The following is a 13,871-nucleotide window of genomic DNA, read 5'->3' as shown; positions in this document are numbered from 1 at the left end:
CATCTTTTATCTTCTGCATCTATAAAAACTTTTCTTTTGCTGATGTACATTCTTCAATATTATCTTTCTAAGACCTGTGGAATACAGACTTTCTCAATCTTAAAATGTCTTTATTTTGACTTCCCACTTGCACATTAGCTTGGCTAGGCATAAAATTTAAAGTTGGAAGTAATTTTAATTTGGAATTTTGAAGTTAGTTTTTAATTTTTGGCCAATATCCCCCTGTACCCCATGTCTATTGTTTCTAATGTTGATTTGAGTTTCATTCCTTTATAGATAACCTGTTTTATTTCTAGAAGTTTTAGGAATTTCTCCTTATTCTTGGAATTTTAAAATTTTAAGATGACTTTTCTGGATTATTTTTCCTTTTTTTCTTGCTCAATACAAAGTGGACTCTTAAATCTGAAAATTCATATTTTCCATCACTTCTGGGAAATTTTCTTCAATTATTTTTCTGAATATTTCTTCCTTTCTTTTGTCTCGGTTACCTTTAGAACTCCTGCAGGAAAAATGTGCAATTCTCTGTCTTCCATGCCTTGTACTTTGTATCTCATAATTGACCATTGTCATTACTTTATCCTTTAGAACTACATTGAGGGAGAATTTCTTGGTTGATCTTATACTTTCAGCTGAATCCACTCTTCTACTTAGCCCAATTATTTAATATTTAGTTCATAAATTATTACAAGGTATTAAAGTCAAGATTCAAATCCAGAGTCTGTGCCGTTAACTACCACATTACTAGTAAATGGTATTTTTTTTCTTCAATGTAATTAGAGTCTTTGTCCTTTATTAAATAAATTTTAACCCACCTACATTTATTGGGATAATTGACATGTACAAATGTACTCTTATCAGCTTAAGGACATGAAAACCTTTAAATTTTCTCTGAGGATATAATTTATAAAGTATTTCTTTTTCCTTTCCTACGTTAAGGTTATTTACTTGGGGTTTGTTTGTGTCTTTTTTTTTTTCTTCAATGTGATTCTGATGCCTTTCTTTTCTCAATGTTTTTTTTCCCCACAAATAACTAGGTTAATCTTGGCTTTTTGCATTCATATTTTAGAGTCCCTCTTCATCTGTCATTTAATGTTTTGATTAGAATAGTCTGCCTCCTTCTGATTGTGAAGAAGGATCAGGATCTGGGATTAGGTTGGCATAAGAAGCTTGTCTTCTGGATCTTTCTCCCTCCCTCATTTGTTCTCTTGAGTCCTAGCCCCATTACCTGTGTGGTCCCCCATGCCAAATTTCCCACTTAGGAGAAGGATTCTCGTACTTGGGAAGCAAATATGGAGTCAACTCTTTCCACCTCTTTCTTCTGTCCTCCAATGTCCCTATGAAGATCTAGAAGCACTTCAGAGTCTACCTGTTTCCTTCTTTAACCCCAACATGATGAATGTTTCTCTTTTGAATGCAGTTATAGAGGTTTTAACCTAGGGACACACATTGCTGTCACCACTGGATGTACAGTGAAAGAAGGGGAAGGGAAAAGACTGCTCAAAATATAGTTATTTAACTTACTACCCTCACAACTGTTTGAAAGTCCAGGCTTGTTCTTTGTATTCATTTATGCTGAGTGCTGAGAAATTTTAGAATTGCTTATGTGGCCCTGAATTTTAAACAGGATTTTCCTTTTCTTGTTTTGCCATCAACTCAGTCCTATTCACCCTTTGTCTTCTAGGAATTCCTAAAATTTCTGGAGTATGAAATTTTTCTTTCTTGTGTTTTTGTGTTGCTATTGTTCTGTCTTAGTTATTTCTTTTTTTAATTTTTTTTAATGTTTATTTATTTTTGAGAGAGATAGAGACAGAGTGCTAGCAGGAGAGGGCAGAGAGAGTAGTAGACACAGAATCCAAAGCAGGCCCCAGGCTCTTAGCTGTCAGCACAGAGCCTAATGTGGTGCTCGAACTCACGAACCATGAGATCATGACCTAAGCCAAAGTCAGATGCTTAACTGACTGAGCCACCCAGGTGCTCCTATTTTAGTTATTTCTTTAATGGAGGGAGGGATAAAATATAACTTTAGTTCTTCATTTAGCCAACGATTCAGTCCTTCATTTTAAAAACACATTTTTAGTCCCTTAAACAAAGTAAGGAAAGGGAAAAAGATACATTTGTGGGTAAATTGCTTCTTCGTAGCCACTTCCAACAGGCTTGAGTGAGGGACCTTTATCATAAGTCTTATAGTCCACACGCACTGGAGACTATAATGCTTGGCCAAATCAGTTAACTACTTTTTGAATTTTTTGGTACACTCTCCCTTTTGGTTTTCACTTGCTCTCTTCCCTCAATCCACCTTTCACTTAACTTGAATATGCAGAGTTGTCAAGTAGTCTATTTTCTCCTATCAAGTAGTCTATTTTCTCCTAGATAGAAAATCATCTAAGACATTAGTCTGTATTAAAATGTTAGGAATTTAATATATTTTCCTCATCAGTAATATATGTACTTTTAAAATGATGAATAAAGGAAAGCAATTCTCATCCTAAGGGCTTGCTATGGGCTGAATGTGCCCTCCAAAATTCATGTGTTGATATACTAATGCCCAATGTGATGGTATTAGGAGGTGGGGCCTTTGGAAGGCAATTAGGGCATGAGGGTGAAGCCTTCATGAATGGGATCAGTGCCTTTACAAAAAGACATGAGAGAGCTTGCTTCTGCTCTCTCTACTCTTTCTGCTTTGAGGATACGATGAGAAATCAGTGGTCTGCAACCTAGACAAAGTCCTCATCGGAACCTGACCATGCTGGTGCTCTAATCTGACTTCCAGCCTCCAGAACTGTGAAAAATAAAGTTCTAAAAAATTTCTGTGGTTTATAAGGTACCCAGTTTGTGGTATTTGGTTATAGCAGCCTAAACTAAGATAGGGGTAAATAGGTGATGGTGGCATTTCAGATATTTCAGAGGCAAAGCTCTTGAAAGCATAATTTTCAAACCATTGCCACTTTGTCTATTCATAAATATATAAATGGAATACTCCAGCAGCTTTGACCAAGTGTGCAATGTGAACTGCTGACAGTCATTTATTTTCTTTCTTAGTCCTCTACAGTAAAAGACAGTAATAATGCTTATTATTACTATTTTGAGCAAAAGTCAGCGTAGTCCCCTGAATATTTGCTGGGGGTAGCTGGTTGGGTATTTGTAAATGGGCACCTTTGGAAAAGTGGAGGGTATGATGGGTGAGTGTGCAAGGGAGGGATTTCGTGTTTACTTCAATGTCTTCTGACATCTCTACAGAAATAGCGCAAAGACAACAATAATTTCCAAAAGCCCTCCTCCCTGCATTGTGATCTGTCATCTTAGGAATTTCCTTGGAAGGAGAGAACTCCACTGCATACCTGTGGTTGGGAGGATTCATCCACACTGAAGGGGTCAATCTATAGAGCAGGGCCAACTCACTGGGGTATGTACATGAAATAGGTTAATTATTTCTGACAACTGCCCCTAATAATTGGATCTCCCTTACACTGGTGGCAAGGATCTTATGGTCTTGTCCAGATTCCATACCTTTCATGCCACTTTTGGGTTTTTAACAACTCCCTTGATTTTCACTTAATTGCTTTGATTAGCTTGGACTAAAGAGCTCTGATCTATCCTCCTTAATTTGAGGTTCTTTCTACTTAACCATTTTGATTCCTGTCCAACACATCAGTGTTTGTTTTAAACTAAGATATAACACATACTAATCTTAAAGTGTACACTAAGATGAATTTTTACATTTGTATACAACCCAACCAGCCAGATCAAGTTATGGACTGCTTACTATTATTAAGTTTAGAATGAGTGAGCATACCACTGTAGTGTCACATGATATAAAATGAAAAAAAGTTGCACAATCCCATCACAGTTTAGAATTAGAAAAGTCAAGATAACAGATTTGCTATAATACTACTATCTTTGCATGCTTTTTCTAGAGCTATCTATGTAGGAACACCATGCAAAAGATATTTTTAATGCTGAACATGTTATAACATGCAAATTAAAACATAAAATATTAAAGCCTGTGTTAACCACACTTTTACTCATCTTCTCCATCAGAGTCAGTTTCAGGGTTCAACATGTTATTCTCTATTCTCTCTTGGGTGCCCACCATAGTTATTTTAGATTCACAGAGGCACCTAAACCCACATAATAACCAAGTCCCTGCAAATCTACAGCTAGAACTTACTTTTTTAAAAAATATTTTATTTTTAAGTAATCTCTACACCTAATGTGGGGCTTGAACTCACAACCCCAAGATCAAGAGTGGCATACTCTATCAACTGAGCCAACCAGGTGCCTCTACAACTTAACTTCTTTTACAAATTGTCTCATGCTTTCAGTTCCTGCCCAAGTTTAATACTGTGTAAGAGAAGTATTTGGTAAAGTTAAAAACGTGTGCGTGTGTGTGTGTGTAACATTAAATACATCTGAAATATATTGGGAAACCTGGGACTACTCTCTTTTAGTAGGTTTTGTTTTTCTTCATTTTTAGTGAATTTAAGTGTGCATCATACATGATGATCCTTGGCTTTCCAGTTTCGACATTCCAAAATGGTGTACAGATTCACACTTGGGGTTGAGCCTGTTTGCCCTTGTTCAAACCAACAAACTGGGCATTGTTTTTGCACCATCATTCAGAGCTCTAAATAGTTGTCAAGAATGTGTAACCAGACATGTAATTACCCAAAGTGCCCTTTTTCAGACCCCATGTTAACTAAATGCATTCCCCTCATTTCTCACATTTACCAGGCTTGTTAGTGTCTCAAGATTGCTAGCCCAAAAGCTCAGAACTATCTGTGTCTAGGGCAGCATCTATTGGCTGGAATCCAGCAAATGTAGAAGAATAAAGATAATTACTTGTAGAGCAAGTTCAAGGGTTCCTTAATATAATACCAAGTTACTTCCACTTGTCGTGACAGAATCTTTTACATAAAGGATTTTCTCTTGGAGAGAGGCAGCCTGATGTAGGAGAGTAGGACAAATTAGACATGGTCTAGGCTTCTCTGCATAAAGTGGTGTGACCCTGAATAAGTCAGTACCCTCACCTAAATATGACCATCATTCTCTGAAAAATGCCAATAGTCATAAAGCTGTATCATTCCAAGGATGTTACAAAAATCAGAGGAAATACTGAGCAGGAAAACCCTTTGTTAACTAGTAAATGTCCTGCAATCTTTACAACTGCTTTATTTATTGAGAAGCAGTAGTTTCATGCTTTCTAGGGACCACTGAACTCATAGCCTTGAACAGGCAGTGTACATCTCTGTTCCAGCCCTTCTCTGTAGAGTGAGGGTCCTCCTTGGACCCCACTGGGAGATATCAGATGGCTACCCATAAGGTATGTCTTGAAAAGTGATGGATGATCTACATTTCCCCACAATACCTCCTGTACTAGAGCCTGTATCAGAACTTGAAATACCCACTTTGAAACCTTCCCATCTCATAATTTGGCAGAGCCTTTTTAGAGAGTGACAAAATATACTAAGAACTTTAAAAATGTTCATAGTCTTTGATTTTGCAATTCCACTCCCAGGGATTTATCTTGAGGAAATCCTAGCATGTGTGCTATTTAAAATAGTGACTGATTAGAAATAACCAAAGTACCCAACACCACATGATTGGTTAAATAAATTATATTACAGTCAATGCAGCCATTAAAAATTAGATTGTAACAGAATATTTAATGATGTTGAGATGTTCCTAATATATGAAGTGAAAAGGAGGTCACCTAACTGTACAATTCTGATTATATTAAACACACACTCCCACACACACGCACACGCACACATGTGTTTGCTTAGAAAAACAAAGTAAATATATTAAGTGTTAATGATTATTGGTAAGGATTATTGGTTAATTTTGTATTTTAGTATTTTATTTTATATTTCCCCGTATTTTCTTCAATGAATACATATTATATTTATAATCAGAGAAGGTAATTTTTTTAAGTTTCTTTTGCATTAGAGAATTAAGTCTTCCAAAACTTGGTAAAAATGTGTAAGTTACCTAAAACTTACTGGTCAAAAGCATAAGTTGTCCATGTGAATCTAGTTTTTAATCCTGGATTTGCTACGTTCTAAATGTGCAATCAGGGCCAAATCACTTAATGTTTCTACATCTTGGTTTTCCTTCTACGACATGGGGATAGCAAAAGTGTCTGCTACTCAGGGTCATTGAGGATTAAATAATGTAGATAAAGTCCTGGCACACGGTGAACACCCGATAAAGTAGGGCTATTACTACTACCAGTAGCAGTGCTGGGAGAGCTACTACATTCCTCTGCACACTACCCCTGTGACATCATCACAGGTAGTGTATCAGTCTGATTTGTAGCTGCCTTCTTGCAGAGTAGAGAAGGGGAGTTGGGAGCAGAAAATGTTGAGGATTCAGGGGCCTCAGAGCTGTGCACTCAGTGGGGAGAAGCGATATTCTTTTGTATCCAGATAAAATCCTTGAGAGCAAAAACTGCCCCACTTTAACTTTCCTGACTTACAATGTTCAGAGTAGCGCAATACCAGCTGCTGGAGGAACAACATATTCTAATTTCCTGACTTGTACATAGTAAAGTTTCATTGTATTGACAGAGTCTTGCATTTAATTTCCTTAGCTTTTTAGACACAAAGCATTCCTAACAAGAAATTGAAAATAAAAGGGAATAACTACACAATGGAATACACATGCTGATTTGAATATGTCACTGAATCTCATAAATACTCGTTAAAATAAATGCATGGATGTAACAAGGGAAATAAATAGTTTTGCTTCCAAAAGCAATATGATCATATTTAGAAAATATAAAGAAAGTCATCCTCATTTTATCCATTGCCACACTATATTCCCTTATTTATATTATTACATCAAGAAATTCTGTCAAACTTAGCAAAAGACAGAGTTCTTTCAAAAAATTAAATAAACATGCTTAAATTTCAATTTAAAACAAGAAGCTATTTCTAGCAACGCAGTGGGAAAAAGTCACAAAGAATAGTTCAAAGCCAGTAAGACACTATTTTAAAACATTTAGCTAATTTACAAATATCCCAGCCAAACTGGAGATTACTCAGTGCTGAAAAGTATTGCTTCTGGCTTTACAACAAGCAAATTAATTTCTATTTGGACCATTTCTTCTTTAGTTTTCTTCTGCCTTTTCCCCCAGTCATCTGTTATATAATTGTAAAATGGTCTAAGAAATGTTTTTATGATCTAACTTAAAGGTAATTCTTTATGGTGATTTACAAACTGAAGTCATTCATTACAAAGTCAGTCTATTTGAAAAATGAAAGTAACTTGTAGCTAATGGTTAGAAGAAAGTTTTGTGTGATTTTTTAAAAATTTATTTATTTATTTATTTATTTATTTATTTATTTATTTATTTTTTAACGTTTATTTATTTTTGAGACAGAGAGAGACAGAGCATGAACGGGGGAGGGTCAGAGAGAGGGAGACACAGAATCTGAAACAGGCTCCAGGCTCTGAGCTGTCAGCACAGAGCCCGACGCGGGGCTCGAACTCACGGACTGCGAGATCATGACCTGAGCCGAAGTCGGCCACTTAACCAACTGAGCCACCCAGGCGCCCCTGATTTTTTAAAATTTTGATGGATTTAATACAGTGCTACAAACTCAGTATATGCCTAATAAACACATGTTAGATAAGGAGAGGGATGGCAAGAGGGACGGTGAGGAAGTCACAGCAAAAACTATCAAAACCACTGCTTTTCTAAACCATCCATGTGCTAAACTGGAAACCACTACATGAGGGTAAGAAAGAATAATAGTCTTCAACTTCTCTAAGAAACATCGAAATCATTAAATTACTGTTATAGGTTGAATTATGTTCTCCCCAAAAAAGATATGTTGAATTCCTAAACTCCAGTACCTCAGATTGTGTCCTTATTTGGAAGCAGGATGGTTGAAGATATAATTAGTTAAGATATTGTCATCCTGGAATAGGGTGGACCCTTAATTCAATATGACTGGAGTCCTTTTGAGAAGTTGGCCATGTGAAGACACAGACAAGGAGAACGCCACATGATTGGACCTATGCAGCTGTGAGCCAACGAACACCAAAAATTGCCAGCAAACTACCAGGAGTGCAGGGAAGGACTGACTCTCCTACAGGTTTCAGAGGTAATGTTGCCTACCAATACCTTGATTTCAGACTTCCGGCCTTCAGATTGTGAGACAATACATTTCTGTTGTTTTAAGCCATCCAGTTTGTGATATTTTGTTAGGGAAGCCCTGGAAACTAATACAATTACTTTATTTCATTTTCTTTTAAAATTTAAGTTTGTATTTTTTTTTTAAGTTTATTTATGTATCTTGAAGAGAGACCAAGAGAGTGCAAGTGGGGGAGGGGCAGAGAGAGAGGGAAAAGTCTCTAGCAGGATACACACTGTCAGCACAGAGCCTGACCATGGGGCTCGAACCATGCAGCCGTGAGATTGTCACCTGAACAAAAACTAAGAGTTGGATACTCAACTGACTGAGCCACCCAGGTGCCCCTAAGTTTGTATTTTTTAATTCATAAAATAGATATGCTGCTAAAGGGAATTTGTAGAATCACTTCTTGAAAGGAAAAAAAAAATGTCACAGTTTTGTCAGCCAAAAAGTACGAAAATTTGATGTATTTCCTCCCAATTTTTCCTTGGAATAGTTTTTAGCTTTTGTGCAGCTATGATTATAATCTCATACAAACTTATAGTGATATTTTCAATTAGCATTACAACATACATTTCTCTATTATTACAGACTTTTCATAAACATTCTTTAAATTTGTCAATATAAGCAGTGTTGCCCAGATTATTGTTTGTAACTCTATTTTATAATTCTCCTGTTTTAACTTTCTCAATCATTCTTTTGGATCGACTCTGAGAAATTAAAAATGATCATCTCATCAACCTCTCCATAATGTGCTGTGTGAAAAACAGGAGGTAGGTTATTTAGTAAAAAACAGGCTGTCAAATAGACCCTAATAGATCACAGTCACACTTATAGACAGGAATCCTCAGATCTGTGTAGAAGATGTAGTAGGAGAGTGAAACATTTGATAATAATGAACCAGTTCGTGAATATTTGGTCTCACTCACCAGTCTGGGTGCTTTAACCACCATGACAATGCAGCTTCTAGTAGTATTGAATACAGACCCTAGGTTTCCTGATTCCCACTCCTGCATCATTTCTACTCAGGTCATGGCCATCATTTAAAAATGCCTAATGTGCTGCTTAGTTTTGAACTCAGCATAAACCTATCTAACAGATATCTGTGTCATATTATCATAGAAATCTTGGTTCTAAGTATACCTTTGCTTGAGATTTGTAAACTTTTCTTAGCCATGGAAATCTTGTCTTCATAAACTGTTACTCATATTCCCAATTTATAAAGCATAGAAAAGCAGAACCTGTGTGATGACAGGGAAGCAGCAATAATCTCAGCAGCCCTATTACTAACTCCCTTGACCTCCCTTGGGATAGAGGCAGCCCCTGAACTGCCTCCAAGGAACCCTAAGGTTCAGAGGAACACTTTTTGTAAAAGAGAACACATAGTCTAGTTCTTTATCCACTTTGTGTTTAAAATGGCTATGCAGAAAGGGATTTTCTTTCTTTTTTAAAACAATTTTTTTAATATCTATTTTTTTTGATAGAGAGATAGAGAGAGATTGAGAGAGAGACAGGGTGTAAGTGGGGGAGGGGCAGAGAGAGAGGGAGACACAGAATCTGAAGCAGGCTCCAGGCTCTGAGCTGTCAGCACTGAGCCTGATGCAGGGCTTGAACTCATGAATCACGAGATCATGACCTGAGCCGAAGTCCTTGGACACTTAACTGAATGCGACACACACGCACTCCAGAAAGGGATTTTCTTAAGGTTGGAAGTGTGTAAAGAATTAAGTTATGAAAAACAGCTTTTCAATTTTTCCTAGGCCACTGGTTCTCTCTTCTGAATGACTGTCTTGTTCCCAGTTCCTGGAAATTTCAAAATGGGCGGTGACATTTCTAACTTGGCTTATGTTGTAGCCTTTTCCAAAGTATTCCCTCTTTAATTCTTCTTGCCATCTACTGGTGCCCCATTTTCTCTTCATTTTGTCCTCTCTACATAATTGAAGGGCAAAGTTGTGACTCTAAAGATCATTTTTGCGTAGCACTTCTCCACAAACACTATTATAAATCTGAAGCCAGCTAATGATAAGTTCTAATGCAATAAAAGATGCAATTCTGTGAGAATAAGTGGTTTTTCCTTTTTGTGACTCTGAGTTGCATTTCCAGGAGTGATAAAGACTTTATGCTGATCCAAACAAACTTTCTCATCCAGCTCTTCCTCTCCCCAACACCAGGGGCCCCACTCCCAACTAACCTCAAGGAGCTGTCTTTAGCCAACAATTAGGTGATCCAGGTGATCCATGTCAGTCATCGCTGGCTTCTCGATCTGGTCCTGATGATTAGTTGGCCACTAAATATAGAACACAGACATAGATGAGAAGATGAAAATGACAATTATATTTGTTCAAAAGAATAAGAAAGGCCTCAAATTTTGTAATTCATAAATATGGCATTTACAGTTCATAGTTTGTCATCGGTAGGTCACCACTTAATCTTTTTTATAGAGCATACTTTGTAGAGTATGGAATATTTTGAGAGTAGAATCACTATAATCAACTGAGAACTGCAAATCAATAGGACTGGCCAACTTGCACTAATGGAGCCTTGTGATTCATTAATTTTTAAAGGGATAAACTTGATTATGATTGAACTCCTCTTCAATGGAGGTTCTGATGCATACTGGCCAGGATCTGATCTATTTCAGTGGTGACATATTAAATAACTGAGCATGAGAGAGGCCCATTGGTCTAGTCATTTCCTGAGATTTCACTGTAGAGGACACAAATATATGATCAAATATAAATAAAAACTGTTATTTCTTCAGCTAGCAGGACTACCTTGGTCTACCCTTGGCAGAGCCTCTGATTCCATTCACCAAACCCTCTATCAAAAACAGACATACTTGACAACTATTTAATGTCCCCAACCAGCTTCTCCCAACCACTTCCTATGGCTCACATCTTGATTTCTAAGGCTAGGGCTATCTCTGACTTCATTCTTGAGACCCCTTGAGGATTTTTTACGTAAAGGACTTTTCACAGTGGAAGTTGATTGAAGCAATCCTTATATGTTTATTTGCAAAATACAAATTTACAAAAAGGCTAAGTTAAGGGACAGTAACCCCCTTCATACAACATTTCAAATAGGTTTTCTAGAACTAGCAAGTTCCTCTGTGTTTAAAACACTGTTCTGTTTTTTAAATATACGTTTACAGAAAACTTTTCCTGAACTCATAAAGTAAGAGGAATCTACATTTTCTTTTTCTAGCTAGCTAGGTCCATCTAGCCCAGCTGCCCAGAGTAAAACCTGCTCCTTAACATACTCCTCACTGGCTCATCTCCATGTTTCACTTTTCCTTCTCCTTCACTTGGACTTACTGTGATCATCTCTCAAATAAACTACCTGCACCAAATCTCTGTCTCAGGATCTCCTTTTGGGAGGTCTGAATTAAGAGAACTTCCTCATGACAGAAGTGACAACATCAACAGCCCTGGTAGCTAGGGTAGGATGTCTGTTTTGCCTGTGATCTGCTTCTTCTTTTGTTGCCCTTTGATCTGCTTCTGCATCCTACGCCTTCCATCCTGTTGTGCACTAGAGTAGTTGCTTCCTTTTAATTCAACTGATACACCAGTCAAAAAAGATTCTGACTCTACCAATGCTCAAAGTTGGCTTTTAAAGGGCTGAGCTTTGCTGCCAAATCTACAGCATTCCACATGTTCCATTAACTTCCATTGCTCATATCAACCCCCTTCCACTCTGGTTAAAAGGTATGAGCAGTTGTAGGACTGAGGCCAGGGTGATGATACAAATGTGAGTTTTTAAGGTCCGGAGAGGATCTTTCAATCATTTCCATCCAAGTCCTTAATCTCACATGTTAGAAAACTGAGAGACAGAGAGGGTAAGCATTTACTTAACACTTTGTCTATCAGAGAAGAGGAACTTAGATCTCTGACTCCTAACCTATGCTTTTCCCTTTCTGGGATTTTCCTGAACACATTCCACCACTGCTTCCTTTGTTTGACTCAATTCCCCCTGCTCACTACCACTTCCATCATTTATTTCCAGTTGACCTAAGCCCTCACTGACCCTGAGCCCTTAAGTTATAATCATGTAGTCCAGTTTCACAGATCTTCTGCCCTTCTTGCCCTCATATGGAGGTTGAAAATTTCTACCAATATTTTTGCAACAAAGAAAAAACTATGAAATAAGTAAAGTGATATACAGGGAGTTGTCACTGACGACCTCTTGCATAATTGAGTTCCCCTTGGGACTTGTGTGACTGGGTAACTGTTGTGTGGCCCATTGTACGCTGGGAAGATACACATTTGTATCTCATGGCCTGCTGAATACATGAGCATCTAACCTGCCTGTGGAGCTCTTGAAAGCCAAGGCTAGGCTGTTTCTTCTTGACTTGACTGATAATCTGGCTTCTGTTTTTAACCTCCACATCACCCATGCTTTAGCTTTTCTGGTCCCACCTAACCTGTCTAGCTTTACCTCTCAGGGTCTTCTGAATCGAGTCTTCTGGCCCAGTGTGGCCAGGTTCCTAATTTTTCCAACTTCACATTCCTTGTCTAAGTAAGCTATCTTTTCTTCCAGCCTAAAATGCCAAGTTAGCATTTATTTTCCAGATTATTATTTTGATTATCTTTTTGGGTCGGTTTATTTTGTGGTCTCAAATAGATTCTTAGGAACAAGGGCCATGACTTAAGTCTACTTCTTGGTACCATACAGCATATGGCTTATTATGGACTGAATGCTTGTGTCCCCCTTGTGTTGAAACTCTAAGCCCCAATGAGGCTATATTTGTATATGGGGCCTCTAAGGAAATAATTAAGGTTAAATTCATAAGGTCATAAAGGTGGGGCCCTGATAGAATAGGGGTGGGTGTCCTTATGAGATACCAGATAGCTTTTTTTTTTTTTTTTTTTCCCCTGTGAAAACCCACATGAGGACAATACTGAGAAGGTGGCCATTGCAAGCCAGGGAGAGAGCTCTCACCAGAACCCAAATCAGCTGGAACATTGCTCTTGGATTTCTAGCCTCCAGAACTTCGATATAATAAATCTCTGTTATTTAAGCCACCCAGTCTATGGTATTTTGTTATGGCAGCCAGAGCTAACATAGGACTGTTGATTGAGAAAATGGCCCTCACCCTCAGATCTCAAGCAGAGTTACAAGCTGGGTAGGTGTCGATATTTCTGTGTGAAAAGTTAACTAACTTCCCACAGAGTCCAAAACAAAACCTTCCTTTGTCACCACCAGTCAACAACTGTATCTTTTCCTGTGTTCCTGACAACATCGTCCCAAGTGCGAACAAAGCTCTAAGCCACAAGTAAATCTTTTATCTTCTTGTCTACACTAACTCTGGCATCCTATCAGATGCCAAGTCTTAAGAGAGTCTACTGGCCCAAGACCTTGTATCTCCTTTCTCCAGGCCTTATTACTCTGTCCTGTGCTTTTGAGATGGCCTCTTAATGGTTCTTCTGATCTCTAGTCTTCATCTTATTGACAGAAGAGGAAACAAAGGCTCAGAATTTAAGTAACATGTTTAAGGCTGCACAACTGATAACAAACTAGGTTCAAACCTAGTTTAGTTTTGCCTCAAATCTAGCCTACTTTCCACTAGACCTGTTTAATGTTCTTCGTATACAGCCAGAATTCATAATGTTCTGCCTTTAACTATAGCTATTCATGAGACTCTTATACACATTATCAAATTGCAAGCTCTTCCTTATATCTCAGGCAATGGCTAAGCCAGCGCCTTGCACTGGGTAAGGTACTTCAAGAAAAGGT

At 37.8% G+C, this 13,871-nt stretch overlaps 1 protein-coding gene across 10 annotated transcripts in view; it reads right to left on the bottom strand.

The window, feature by feature from the left end:
* RFX8 (regulatory factor X8) overlaps positions 1–13,871 on the bottom strand; it is a 258,871-nt gene that overhangs the window by 242,742 nt on the left and 2,258 nt on the right. For all 10 annotated transcript variants that reach the window (XM_042931959.1, XM_042931951.1, XM_042931952.1 and 7 more), the window contains one exon: positions 10,330–10,425. The gene's annotated coding sequence lies outside the window, so the exon portion shown is untranslated. The remainder of the gene's footprint in view (positions 1–10,329; positions 10,426–13,871) is intronic.

The sequence above is a fragment of the Panthera leo genome, chromosome A3, assembly GCF_018350215.1.
Source record: "Panthera leo isolate Ple1 chromosome A3, P.leo_Ple1_pat1.1, whole genome shotgun sequence".
Taxonomy (NCBI): domain Eukaryota; kingdom Metazoa; phylum Chordata; class Mammalia; order Carnivora; family Felidae; genus Panthera; species Panthera leo.
This window is presented reverse-complemented; position numbering and strand designations above follow the sequence as displayed.